Source organism: Sycon ciliatum, chromosome 7 (assembly GCF_964019385.1).
Source record: "Sycon ciliatum chromosome 7, ocSycCili1.1, whole genome shotgun sequence".
Classification (NCBI taxonomy): Eukaryota; Metazoa; Porifera; class Calcarea; order Leucosolenida; family Sycettidae; genus Sycon; species Sycon ciliatum.
This window is the reverse complement of record NC_088649.1, coordinates 6,089,459-6,102,378: the sequence shown is the minus strand read 5'-3', so window position 1 is coordinate 6,102,378 and position 12,920 is coordinate 6,089,459. Positions and strand designations below refer to the sequence as shown.

At 45.5% G+C, this 12,920-nt stretch overlaps 1 protein-coding gene across 1 annotated transcript in view; it reads left to right on the top strand.

The window, feature by feature from the left end:
* The window catches only part of LOC135820829 (uncharacterized), a 46,357-nt gene extending 45,041 nt beyond the window's left edge, over window positions 1–1,316 (top strand). Inside the window, exon 23 of the mRNA XM_065333868.1 lies at window positions 222–1,316. The gene's annotated coding sequence lies outside the window, so the exon portion shown is untranslated. The remainder of the gene's footprint in view (window positions 1–221) is intronic.
* The last annotated feature ends 11,604 nt before the right edge of the window (window positions 1,317–12,920 follow it).

Here is a 12,920-nt window from a genome sequence, read left to right as displayed (position 1 = left end):
CGACTGTGGTATTTCACCATTGTCACCCTTACTGAAATTGGAGCCATGTCCCTTTGGCAGCTCCTGACCATTTTCAGTGTGTCTACCTTGCTATGGCTCGGGCCTATTTAGCTTAGGCACCTTCACACACCAGCGTGATAGTCTTAGCATATTATCATGTATAATTATTGTGATAGACTGAACTTCACTCTTTGATACTCATTTGTTTGCTTCTGACACAGGGACGCACCTTTTCGTCAATTCCGGCTCTAGTCTCAAGACCGTGTTTGCGCCTCAAAGTGGTTACAACACTTGCGCAAGTGATACACAATGTCAATACATTTCTATGTTTTTTTTTGCCTCGCCACACATCCTGAATGTTTTGTATAGCAAATTGTCCTTCTGCCCAAGCCAGTGTCATGATTTTCCTGTCACATGTGACTGCCATTTCGTTACAAATGACTGGCAGTTTCCTGCTCAAGTGCTGCTCTTTTATCATTTGCACGGTCGCAACATGAGCGCAATGATGAATGTTCTCCGTGGTACCTGGTACTAAAGCTGCCGCACTCGTTTCTCTTTAAAACACACATCGCATCCCTGGTGTGTGTGTGTGTGTGTGTGTGTGTGTGTGTGTGTGTGTGTGTATGTGTGTGTGTCTGTGTGTGTGTCTGTGTGTGTGTGTGTGTGTTTGTGTGTGTGTGTGTGTGAGTGTGTGAATGCATCTGTGTGAATGTGTGTTTGTGTTGGAGTTTTTGTGTATATATGCAATGGTGTGCCTATCCATACGGTGAAGCCAAGCAATGTAGATCTGCTTTAAGCTCTTCCGTCTGATGGGTGTTTCCAGTATTGTACGCTTTTCCAATGCTAATGGCTATCCTTGTGTATACTCGTGCATACTTTTTATATGATTGTGTATGCTCGCTAGTTCTCTGCTGCTTCTTGCGCTACATGACCTTGCCCCGTCTTTGCTTCGCCTAGTCATGTCGTTGACGAGTTTTTTAGAAGCATTGCAATCTTTGCCGACTCAAAGTCCTTCATGTTTATCACGGTTTTTTTTGCCGCCTGCTGCCTTTTGTAAATCTGCTCATTTCACCAGCAAAGTCCTGCTTACTGTTAGTTGGTTCTTCCTCCTCCCCTCCTCCCCCCCCCCCCCCCCCCCCCGCTAGATTTGCTGCCATAGTTATAGAGCTGACGGCGCATTTGCTATGCAAGGAGGCACTCTTTGTGAGTTTGCACGTTGTTGACGCTAGTCTGGGTCAGTTTACTCAGCTCTTCGTTCTTTCCGTATTTCAACACGTCTATTTTGAAGAGTGGTTTCCAAGATCCTGGTACTTACCAGGTCTCTGATCCAACTACTTACTCCGTTGATGTTGGAGGCCATGCATACAGATTTTTTATGTGTCCTTAAAGGCCGGTTGTAGTGGTTAGCAGCGGTTCCCGCATGGGTTCCATGCCAACGCGTAGTTGCCAAGGCTACTACGGACGCTTGTAAGTATTCACAAACTCAATTTGCTACATTGCAGTTTGTGAATACTTATAATGATCCCATTCATCCTTACATTTACTGCACGTGTAGCAGTACAGTCAACTTGGCTTATAACGACACTCGGCGGGGCATCAAAAATGTGTCCTTATTCCCGAGTGTCGTTATACCCGAAGTCTCATTATTATGTATTACAGTGGGATGGGACTTTGCTCTGGGCATGGAAATTCTGTCGCTATTTGCGAATTGACGTTATATCCGCAGTCGTTATTAGCGAAGTTGACAGTAGCAGACATTACATTACATTTACTGTACATGCAGTAGTAACCATGGTAACAGACATTACATTACATTTTCACAAACAGTCAACCAGGGTATCGAGATCTGCTGAAAACGTTGCATGGCCCACCATCTGGGCTACACAGGAAAAGTTTTTTTTTCTTTCTTTTACCCTGAAGGTGAGTCATGCCCGAAATTTAAAAACTCATGCAATTGTGAATCTGAACTGGGGGAATGTACAGTGCTGCCAACTGAAATCCGACCCCCTCAGCGGCGCGCTCACATCGCAAAGACCCAACACGGGATGGTAAAACTACGAAGCAGAGACTGAACCCACCGCTCAGGGGGTCGGATTTCAGTTGCCAGCACTGTATTTGCGGCAGGGAGACCATGCATGCATGTGTGACTTTTCTACTGAGCAAGACTCCATGAGCAAAGACATTATTATTATTATTATTATTATTACTGATGAGTTCAAAAAGAACGAAACAGCATGCTGTCCGCAGATTGAGTATTTCGCTCCTGCTCTTGTAGCAGTTGAGCACTCTTGCGTGGGGTAGTGCCTTTGCTGTTTGCGTTATGCAGAGCTCACTGACTTGTCAGTTTGAGCACTCTGGCAAGGTACGTTCGGGCCTGATTGGAAATTTTTATTTCCATTGCTATCAGGTTCGGCCTCATTTTCTCTGTGCTGCGCTGATGAGTTCAAAAAGAACGAAACAGCATGCTGTCCGCAGATTGAGTATTATTATTATTATTAATCTGATTCTGTACAGCTTAGCTAGGTCTGTTTGAAACAAGAGTACATTGTGACATAACACCAGTGACCTGGGTTTATGCACTCTTGATCGAAACTAAAGAACTGCCAGTAATGGCGCCGGAGGTTGCACAAAGCTAGCCGTGAACGCACTTGGAAGTAGCCCAAATACTTACAAGCTCAAGACGTGGATTGTCACTGCATGGTCATACAGGATGTCACCATACCAGACCAGAGCATGCCAGGGTGGACCATGCATGTACAGTATATAAAAATGGAGGCGTGAAAAGAAAGTAATTAATTTTAGTTACACATAATTATCATGTCTTAATATTATTATGTCTGTGCACCATGGACGGCATGCTGCACAGGACATGACTGTGTGCAATCTGTAGCTTCATCCCGTGTTCACGACTCTCTGACCACTGAGAACACGACTAAATAATTCAGAAGTAGCGACAAACTCAGCCATTTGAAAATAATCTTAACCCGTCCACCTCTCCACACTGTGCTCTTGGCCCACATTCACCACACCACACCATGGCGAGGAAGTTCGTTCTTGGATAGATGTTCCATATCCTCCGGACAGCTGTTTCGCTCATTAAAAGGATTTCTTCAGTGGAGGTAGATAACGAATGAATAGTTGATATGAGTATATTTACAAGGTAAAGCGGCGCACTTTCAACATAGAAAACACAGTGGCATACCCAAAGAAATTTGAAGGTGACAAAAGTTCTAAAGGTGATAAAACTAGGGCTGAGTCGGGTAGCATTTTCTTCGGGTATCGGGTCCGGGTAGTTTTGCACGGGTAGCACGGGTACCCGATCGGGTAATGTTTCCATGGTAAGACCACAAGGCACACCGGCCCCTTCCCTTTCGCACTGGGTAGACATGCGCTATGCGTGAATTATTTGTACACGTGCATTGTACATGATGTCATCTGCGACTTCGGGTTTTCGGGTACTATTCGGTACCCGTCTACCCGAGGTCCTCACGGGTAGACGGGTACCCGACTACCCGTGCACACAACTAGATAAAACTATTACTGTATTTATAATAGTGCTCTGCGGGCACAAACATCACCAGGGATACAGACTTACACTTGCAGAGTAGGCTATTGCAGAGGCGATGCGTTTCCAGTGCGACAAACACTTCGTGAACACAAGATAGCAGCGTGAGTCAGGGGCTCAGGGCGCGTTCGAATTGTCACTCTTTGACTTTTCGAGGAGTTCCGTTTTTCTGAAGAGGTGGCCTCTTCAGAAAAATGGAGCTCCTCGAAACTCCTCGAAATTCCACAACCTCATCCGATGGGAGAGGTGGATTAGTTTCGAAGAGTTTGGAATCGGTACGTTACGTAGTACGTGGATATATGGTCGATCTGATCGGACGTCATCATCGCCCTGACAATTCCACTGAAAAACCCTAAAATGATAGAAACCGTTCTAATGGGACACTTCAACTAATCTCTTTATATACGGTGCTTGTATACATGTATGTACTGTACACATATATGTTGGATTCAGTAGAGCGTCCAGCCCCTATATGATGTCCAACCCCTATATAGAGTCCATTGGTCCAAAATCCACTGTACAGAGTCCAGACTTGGAATCAACTGTGAGCTCAAAGTTTAGATGGACATCACTCCCTGTATAGAGTCCAGCCAATTGGCTTCACCCCTATATAGAGTCCATTGGTCCAAAATCAACTGTACGGAGTCCAAACTTTGAAATCAACTTTAAAGAGTCTTTATGTGGACAACACTCCCTGTATATAGTCCAGCCAATTAGGCATCCCCTATCGAGTTCGAAATTAGACATAGGATCTGCTGTAAGCAGTGAATATTAACCAGAAAACGGCCTCTCCCTTTAATCCTTTACATCATTCACTTCTCAAGATAAAAAATAAGTATTGAGGCGCCACTGCAGCCACTTCATTACATGAAAAACCCTACAAACACCATCCTCAAATCAAGTGGTCTCTTCGAAGACGCTGCAAATTACAATATCTCAATCAAGTAGTGTTGCCGAATTATTGTGCACGCACACACACAACGCCAAGAAAATACCTAGAAAAAAAAACAAGAATCGAAAGAGAATAATGGAGAGCCCAGGATTAATTATTTGTTTTCAAATTATTGTGCGCTCGCACACACACACACACACACACACACACACACACACACACACACACACACACACACACACACACACACACACACACACATACACACACACACAAACTTATACAACGCCAAGAAAACACCAAGAAAAGAGTAGAGACACAATACACACGCAAGTCCAACAGCCATGCAAACGTCCACCCATTTACACGTAAAGTCAAGAGGGATAACAAATAATTATACGAAACGAAGGCATACGGGGACGGGTACACACACGTTTACATACACGTAGTAGTGTAAGAGAGTAACATAGTGCAGTGGTCAGCATAATACTAGCACATGCTGAGAGTGCAATAGCAAGCTTCACCATTGCTCATGGCCATGCAAATGTTCAGCAGTACTCAGTTCCCCAAGCTTCAGCACACCTGCAACAAATAGATAGCACAAGGATACGCTTATTACCGTAATGATGCATGGGAGCACACAACTACCAAGTTCTCAAGGAATGTGATGCTCAATGAAAATCCATCCACTCAAAGACCTGTGAACAGGTGACGGTGGGGACAATAATCTATTAGTAATACGAGGAATAAGATCGTTTGTGCACACTCAAGACGCACAGGCACGCCAACATACATGTAGTGTACACAGTGTTTCACTTCACTGCAACTAAATTGAAATGAAATGATTTGAACAATCTGTACAGCGTTGCCGTCAGTCAGTCTTCCCCCAAGATGGAAATGCAATGATTTGTTGTCACGAGGCAGTTTCACTGACACAATGTCATGTTCCTGACATCAAAACGGTTACTTCAGGGAATACGAGTATTAGCTTGAGAAGCTTTTTCTTGTCATTGGCATACAAGCAATCCTCCTCCTCCTACTAGTACACTGGCACTGCGTTTGTGGATCCCATTGTATTTGACATCATACTAGAGGAAGAGTGTCGTGGAGTTCACATAATTATCACAGGGATAAAAATACATTTCTCATGAAATAAAATAATAATTGATCATAGCTAGACGATCGTATACGATTGATGCAAAGTCCTTGCACAGTTGCAGTCCTTGAGGACTATTACGAAGTGGTTGATTACTTTTAGGGCATTCATTCAAGCAACATCAAACAAACGCGATACGCTCCTTGAAAATGGAAAAAAATTCAAGCATAACGACAGAACAGCAGACCAATCGAAACCAGTAAAAGCTTCCTTACCTCAGTCATCGTCCTGCCATGTAGTTGGACAGCCTTTTGACACGGTGGTACAGGCAGCTCTTGTCCAGTCAAACAGGGGTATCCTTGTGGCGACGAACGAAAGAGAGTGTCAGTGTATCTGACTCGTCAGATTGGAAGTGTGCTGAACTTTTCTCTTTCTCCGCTCTCTGCTTTCATCCCTCGCTCTGATGAAACCGTTCAAACGTCTTACTGGCAGCAGTGGCCAGCCAAACAGGGGATCCTTGTGGCGTCGTCGAACGAAAGAGAGTGTCCCTGACTCGTCAGATTTGAACTGTGCTGAACTTTTCTCGTTCTGCAATTTCTGCTTTCATCCCGCGCACTGATGAAACGTCTTCAGAGAATCACAAGACGCTTTCCAGATTTGATTTTGAACGTCTCCTTATCCTCCTTGGTTACCTCGAGACAGATTACTGTCAGCAACTGCACAGCAGAACTAGCAGCCATGGCTGAAGTGAAGAAAGGAATGCGCTGCCACGAGGCAAGCAAAACTGAAAATGTGTTTGTTCTCTTTCGGGCACAACACAAAGGACGGTGTGACTGGATAAACTGGACTTCTGGACTGTGAATAGGGGACTCGTAGAAAAAGCGTACTCCTTATAGGGGATTGCGCGGTAGGATGAAGCTGATAAAAACTGAGTGGACTCCTGGACTCTGGATTTTGGACCAATGGACTCTATATAGGGTGCTGGACATCATATAGTGCATGGACTCTATGCTGAGTCCTACATATACATGTATGTACATGTACATCATAATTATTAAAATGTGATCTTCACGTACAGGTACATGTAGGCATCGTACTCGCGCGATTAGAGCCCTCTCTGGAATCGTGCCCAATCTCGCCCCAGTAATCATGGTACATGTAATGGCAGTATTAGAGCCAGTGGAAAAATTGAGCCCTCTGATAGCCCTTTCCCAAAGGTGCTCTTTTAATTCGCACTTAGTGCTTTTCGCGTCCCTCAAAATATGCTGAAAAAGTTTTATTATTATTTCGCTCCTGCTCTTGTAGCAGTTGAGCACTCTTGCGTGGGGTAGTGCCTTTGCTGTTTGCGTTATGCAGAGCTCACTGACTTGTCAGTTTGAGCACTCTGGCAAGGTACGTTCGGGCCTGATTGGAAATTTTTATTTCCATTGCTATCAGGTTCGGCCTCATTTTCTCTGTGCTGCGCTGATGAGTTCAAAAAGAACGAAACAGCATGCTGTCCGCAGATTGAGTATTATTATTATTATTATTATTAAAAGCATGTCCGCGTAGGTGCCGGGGGTGCCACTTTCGCTTATGCCATTCAGGATTGATGTCTGAAGAGTAATACGATACAATGAAATGACAGAAGTGACGTCAACAAAAGCCGTTAGCAACAATACCAACATCTACCTTCACTGATGAGCTATGTATTAGCGAAACAGCTGTCTGAAGGAGTTTATCAATATCGTCTACGGAAGTGTCCTCGCAATGGTTATGGTTGTGTGCAGGAGGGTCTAGTCGGCTAAAGAGCGCAGTGGAGTGGAGGTGTTCAATGGTCGAGAGCTCTGTCGCACCCTGTAGCAACAATACCAATAGGACTAAGGGAAAACTTCATCCAAAGTGTAAAATAAAATTGAATATGCATACAACATGCCCGGCGGAATCACGTGGATCACGAGAATCAGTCCTGTTAGGTGGGGCGCTGAAAAAGTGCTCTTTTTTAGTGAAAACAGGCAAAAAGTGCTCATTTTTCAGTGAAGCATAGCCACGATACATGCTCAGATATTAACCCAAGCTGAGAATTCGCACTCTTCCATTTATGGGTCCACGAAAGGCAAAACAGGAAGTAAAGTTTTAAAAAACCCACTTTTTACAGCATTGCACAAGCTTCACCAACTTGTTGCCCCCAAAAAAGCTGTGTGAGCGAATAATGTATGACAAGTTATATGCACATGTAGATCCATATCTCCATTAATCACAGTCCGGATTCCGTCGAGATGATTCAACAGCCTGGCAGCTACTTCGAGTTGTTCAATCCCTGCATGACAATCGCCATCGTAGCGAGTACAGCCTAGTCTGCTTCTTCGATTTATCTAAAGCCTTTGATACTGTGTGGCACCGTGGGCTGATGGCTAAGATAGCATCATTCTCGATTCAAGGACGCATACTGCGGTGGCTGGAGAGTTACCTGTGTGGTCGCTCACAGCAAGTAAATATCTCGGGTCAATTGTCCCACCCTGAACGCGTGTGTTCTGGTGTCCCTCAGGGATCAATTCTGGGGCCCCTGCTTTTTCTAATGTATGTGAATGATATCGGTGCAATTCTCAACACCTCGCTATATGCTTACGACATCACTCTGCTGGCTAGTCACCGGTCGCTACCCGTCGCGTGTCAAGACCTGCAGGTGAGGAGTAGACTGTGTGGTCAAGTGGATGCGAAGGTGGAAACTCCGGCCGGACTCCGCCAAGACCGAGATCATGTGTGTCGTCCCCAACGCGTCATCAGATGTTGCACATCTTCAAACTTTTATTTTCCATTTCCCCGATGATCCTACCCCGATACCTATAACCTCTCGTCACAAGCACCTTGGCGTTACACTTGATAGCAAATTGGACTGGTCCCACCATTTCCAGAATCTGGAAAAGCGGGCAAACTCAGTCGTCGGTATTCTTTATGACCATCTCCCCTACATTTCACCAGAATGCCGAAAGACCTTTTATCATACATACGTTTTGCCTATTTTCTTGTATTGCTGTGTGGTGTGGTGTGGCGCTGGTAATGGCCTCTTTGCAAAACTGGAGATTGTGCATCGACGGATTCTCCGGGCAATACTTCGTTTGCCGCCCGAGACCAACATAGCCGTTCTCTATGAAAATTGCTGTACATTTCCTCTGAAACATTACATTGACCGATCCTCCTGCGTATACATTCACAAAATCAAACTTATCGCTGCCCCTCAGCATGTGCAGCATTCCTTAAGGGGGCAGCCTACCCATAAATTTCATATGGCATTCAATTGACCGTAACTTTGGTGTTTCTCAGTGGATTTGAGTGACATTTTGACCACACACTCCTGCCACTGGCTCTCAGGACATGATTTACAAGTTCTTGCGCCTCACTGACAGGCTTTCCAGGCCGGAAAAACTCAAATTTCCGGCATAGTGTGCGAGCCACCCAGGAGCCAAACAAATGCATTTACATTTTTTCACATTTTCGTGCCCATTCTGTCCGTGCGCGGGACCCAAACCTAAAACAAGTCCAGAAGCAGCCATGGGTGGTGGGGTAGGGCCCCTCAACGTGGCCCTGGAATCTGTCACAACGGAACGAGTGGGCGTTCTCTCACGGACTCCCACAGACCTAAGTCATTATTTTTGATTTTTTTAGGTTTAGCACGTGCTACGAGGCCGTACCTTTGATACAACATCCAGTGCTGGGACCTCCACAGCAAGCCATTTCCACAGCGCTGCACACCAAATCCAGGATGCCCTCAGAAACCGGCAAAGACTGCCACTCACGTTTCACTACTGCCTAGTACTGAATCCTACCTGACTTCTTGACACGACTCAAACTTGCCAAAGTCACTAAATCAACGTCAACTACAATAATAAAACCACATATCTGCAACGTCACGAGGGTGCTGGCAAAAGTCCTGCTGCCGGCAAAAGCGCTTATTCTTATTAATTTTTGTGTTTCTGTTTCGGTATAATTCGTATTTCAAGGCATACTCCGAGGCTATAGGTATTATTGAGTAAAGGACCATTCTGGAACATTCAGCATAATTGTATCTCTCTAGCTAGGCTTTTCATTACCAATCATTAGCCCTCAACGGGCTGCTATCTCAACCCTACAGCCTCCCACTATAATGGAACTCCCTTCAATTTAGACTACGTCTTTGGGAAATCCTCAAAATATATAATAATAAAAAATAAAAAATAACTCCTAGTAATGTAATAAACGGGGGTGTGACTTTGGTAATTCCAAGGAGAATGTACGCACGGCCATTCCACAACGAAGACGAAACTACGAGCTCAAAAACACTCCGATTTTCAAACAAACGACGCAGGAAAGAAGACATGGCCGCAGTGTTCCCGTGTGGCCTTCAAAACACCTAATTTTACTTCGATAGCGGCTGGTTCAGGGCAAATGCAGGCCCAATTCGACAGCCTCGTACCGCTCAGATTCGCCCAAAACACGAGGAAATGTACGGTAGATTCAAATGCGTACGCATTTTGCGTACGGGGACGACTGGGCCAGAGTTCATGCACTGCAAACACCCGTGACTTGCTCTACCCAGATCTGCAGAAGGCTAGATTTTGCATGCACGTGCGAAATTCGCATCCGCCTAGCACATAGGCAGAGTCGAGATTTTTGTACTCTCGGATTTGCCGCCATCTTGGCGAGTGGTCACTGCGAAACACCCCTGCTCCCTCAGACCGTCACGTCGCTTCCCGTCGATCCTTACGTCGCGTCCCGTCGCATCCCGTCGATCCTTACGTCGCGTCCCGTCGCATCCCGATGTGAACTAGGCTTTACATTTGCTAGTACTAGATTAGTACTCGCCTGTTGACAAAAATTAATAATTATAGTACCCCAGTCTGTGCAACCTTTCCACCAGTCCAAAGCACGCACAGTATACAAAGGCAAGTGTTTTCCCTTGTCATGTAATCACTGTCACTCACATACAAATACCGTCATAAAATACAAAACGCAAGTTTTTCTCATCTTTTTCTATTTCTTGTTTTTCATTAGCTTTTAATAATAGCATGTTCATTCACATTCTTCATCATTTGTGAGAACTAGACCTGGTCTAGTGAGAAGCCATCAGACAATCGGAGATGGAGAACTGTGTATCCCAGGATACTCAATTGCACGACGTGATCGTGGTAGACAGGGTGGTGGCGTAGCCATCTACTACTGCTCCACACTTCCGGCAAGACCGCGTCCTGACCTAAGCAAAGAAAACGTTGAAATCATATGGCTTGAAGTCAAGAGCAAGTCCGGACCTCACCTACTTGCATGCGTCTATCGACCGCCAAATGAGCCAATCGCCTACTGGACTCAGATAGAGCAAGAGCTTGAGCGGGCGTCCCAAGTGACACCGTCGATGACCCTACTCGGTGACTTCAACGCTGATGTATGCCAAGATAGTCATCAGGTGCACCACTTGCTTGATCTCTGCGACGTATATGGCCTGAAATATCACATTTTCTTACATGACACGTGATCGTTGCCGGGGCCATGGCCAATAGGTGATCTTCCCGCCGCGGGCATAATCAGGCCATCAGGACCGTTTGACGTCATTTCGGGAATGTTCGGACCGTTTGACGTCATTTCGGGAATAATTTTTCGACCTTTCAACCTTTCCACCTTTGACCTTCCCTAATAATATTATGTTGCTTCGCGATGTAAGAAATCAAATCAAACACGCTCTGTCTGTCATGATGGCTGAATCTTGCCCTTGCCTGCAGCCCTCGGGCCTACGGCCCTTGGGCTGCAGGCTCGGGCAAGATTCAGCCATCATGACCTTCTGAGCGTGTTTGATTACATACATCTTCCCAACACGTGTCACACCAGAGCATCCCCATGGAACTGTGATCGACCTTGTTCTTTCAGATCCCACCAACGTCTCCGCTTGCAGTGTTATTCCCTGTGACATCAGCGACCATTTCCTGGTGAGAGCGCATCTCCATCTCATCACTGCGCAAACTACTAGTCCTGCACCTCGCATCACTCGCCATCTACAGGGTAGGACTAAAATTAAGGGACAAGCTTATCTATTTTTGCAGATTTTCTTTCATAAAAAAAGAAACGTCACAGCCAAGCCTTCGTACGTGGCCGCGTCGCAGCGGTCCGCGATACCGACCGGGAAGCTCGTTGCCTGGTGTAGGACACTTGGCCGTGGCCATTGCAAGGTCAGACGGATGAGCAACCTGAATCAGTCGCATGAAGTACACACACTGTACGAAGTAGTCTGGTGTATGTACCGTATGCATACCGTATTTTTCTTATCTCGTCTAGAGAGAATTTGTTGAAGGAGAAAAATTAATAATGATACGAACTGATTGTGATTATGCATTGCGCCAACTGCAATTACCGGTAATTATTTAGATGGTTCTTCCTCCGTCTGTTGGCTCTGGTAAAAGAATTAAAAGAGCTTTGTCGTTGGCAGATGTCAAGCCTAAGAACATCGTGGTAGCTTTGCAGTTGATGCTGTGCGAGTTGCAGGACTGTCTGCCTTGGAGCTTGAAATGGAGCTGTGCTTTTTCGATTACCCGAAAATCTGGCATTGTTATGGAGCGGCGGAAGTTTTTGATGCAAGATATGTGTGGCCGTGACGCACCAGTACATGAACTATATGCAGGGAAATCATTGTATGAATAGGCGCGAGGCGTCAGACACGTCTCCTGGAGAAGGGACCATGCTGAACATGCAAACGTACCAGAATTGTCCCATTGCCAGAGAATCACCTCAATTCATGTGCCTGATATCTGAGGATTTTAACTCGTGCTGCTTGAGAATTGGTCTACTCGATGCGGTGCAAGAGAGCATAGCAACATATCATCATGACTGTCATGATTTGTGGCCAGACATAATAGGGCCGTGAAGCAAGAGGAGATGTGCGAAATGATAGGCACATTAATTTCGCCTGCAGACTTGCACAACAGTATATTTCCAAGATCGTCTTTGCCGCAAGTGGATATGCGTTTTGTGGAACGAATGGTCAGTATACAGCGCGAGTCGCTATTCGATCGCTATGCCGCGACTTGGCCCACACATATCAATTATTGATATTGTAATCGCATAGCCTCTATTGGTGTCCAGCTGCCGACTGAAGGGATATGGCAGGGCTATTGGAACCGTCAATTCTACTTGATTGCAGGAGACATTTAACGAACCGCCAACCCTCAGTTTGTGGATTGTACCCTCCCAGCACTCCCATCACTATCAGCATTAGGTGTATACAGTACTAGCAGTCAAGAAGGAAAGAAACGATGTGTTCGTCTTTATCTCTCTTCATTATCATTCCTGCAATCTAGTCACGTGGGGACATAAGTCCACGTGTCGATGGCATGGATACGGCATACGCACCAACGCCCAAGCATGCA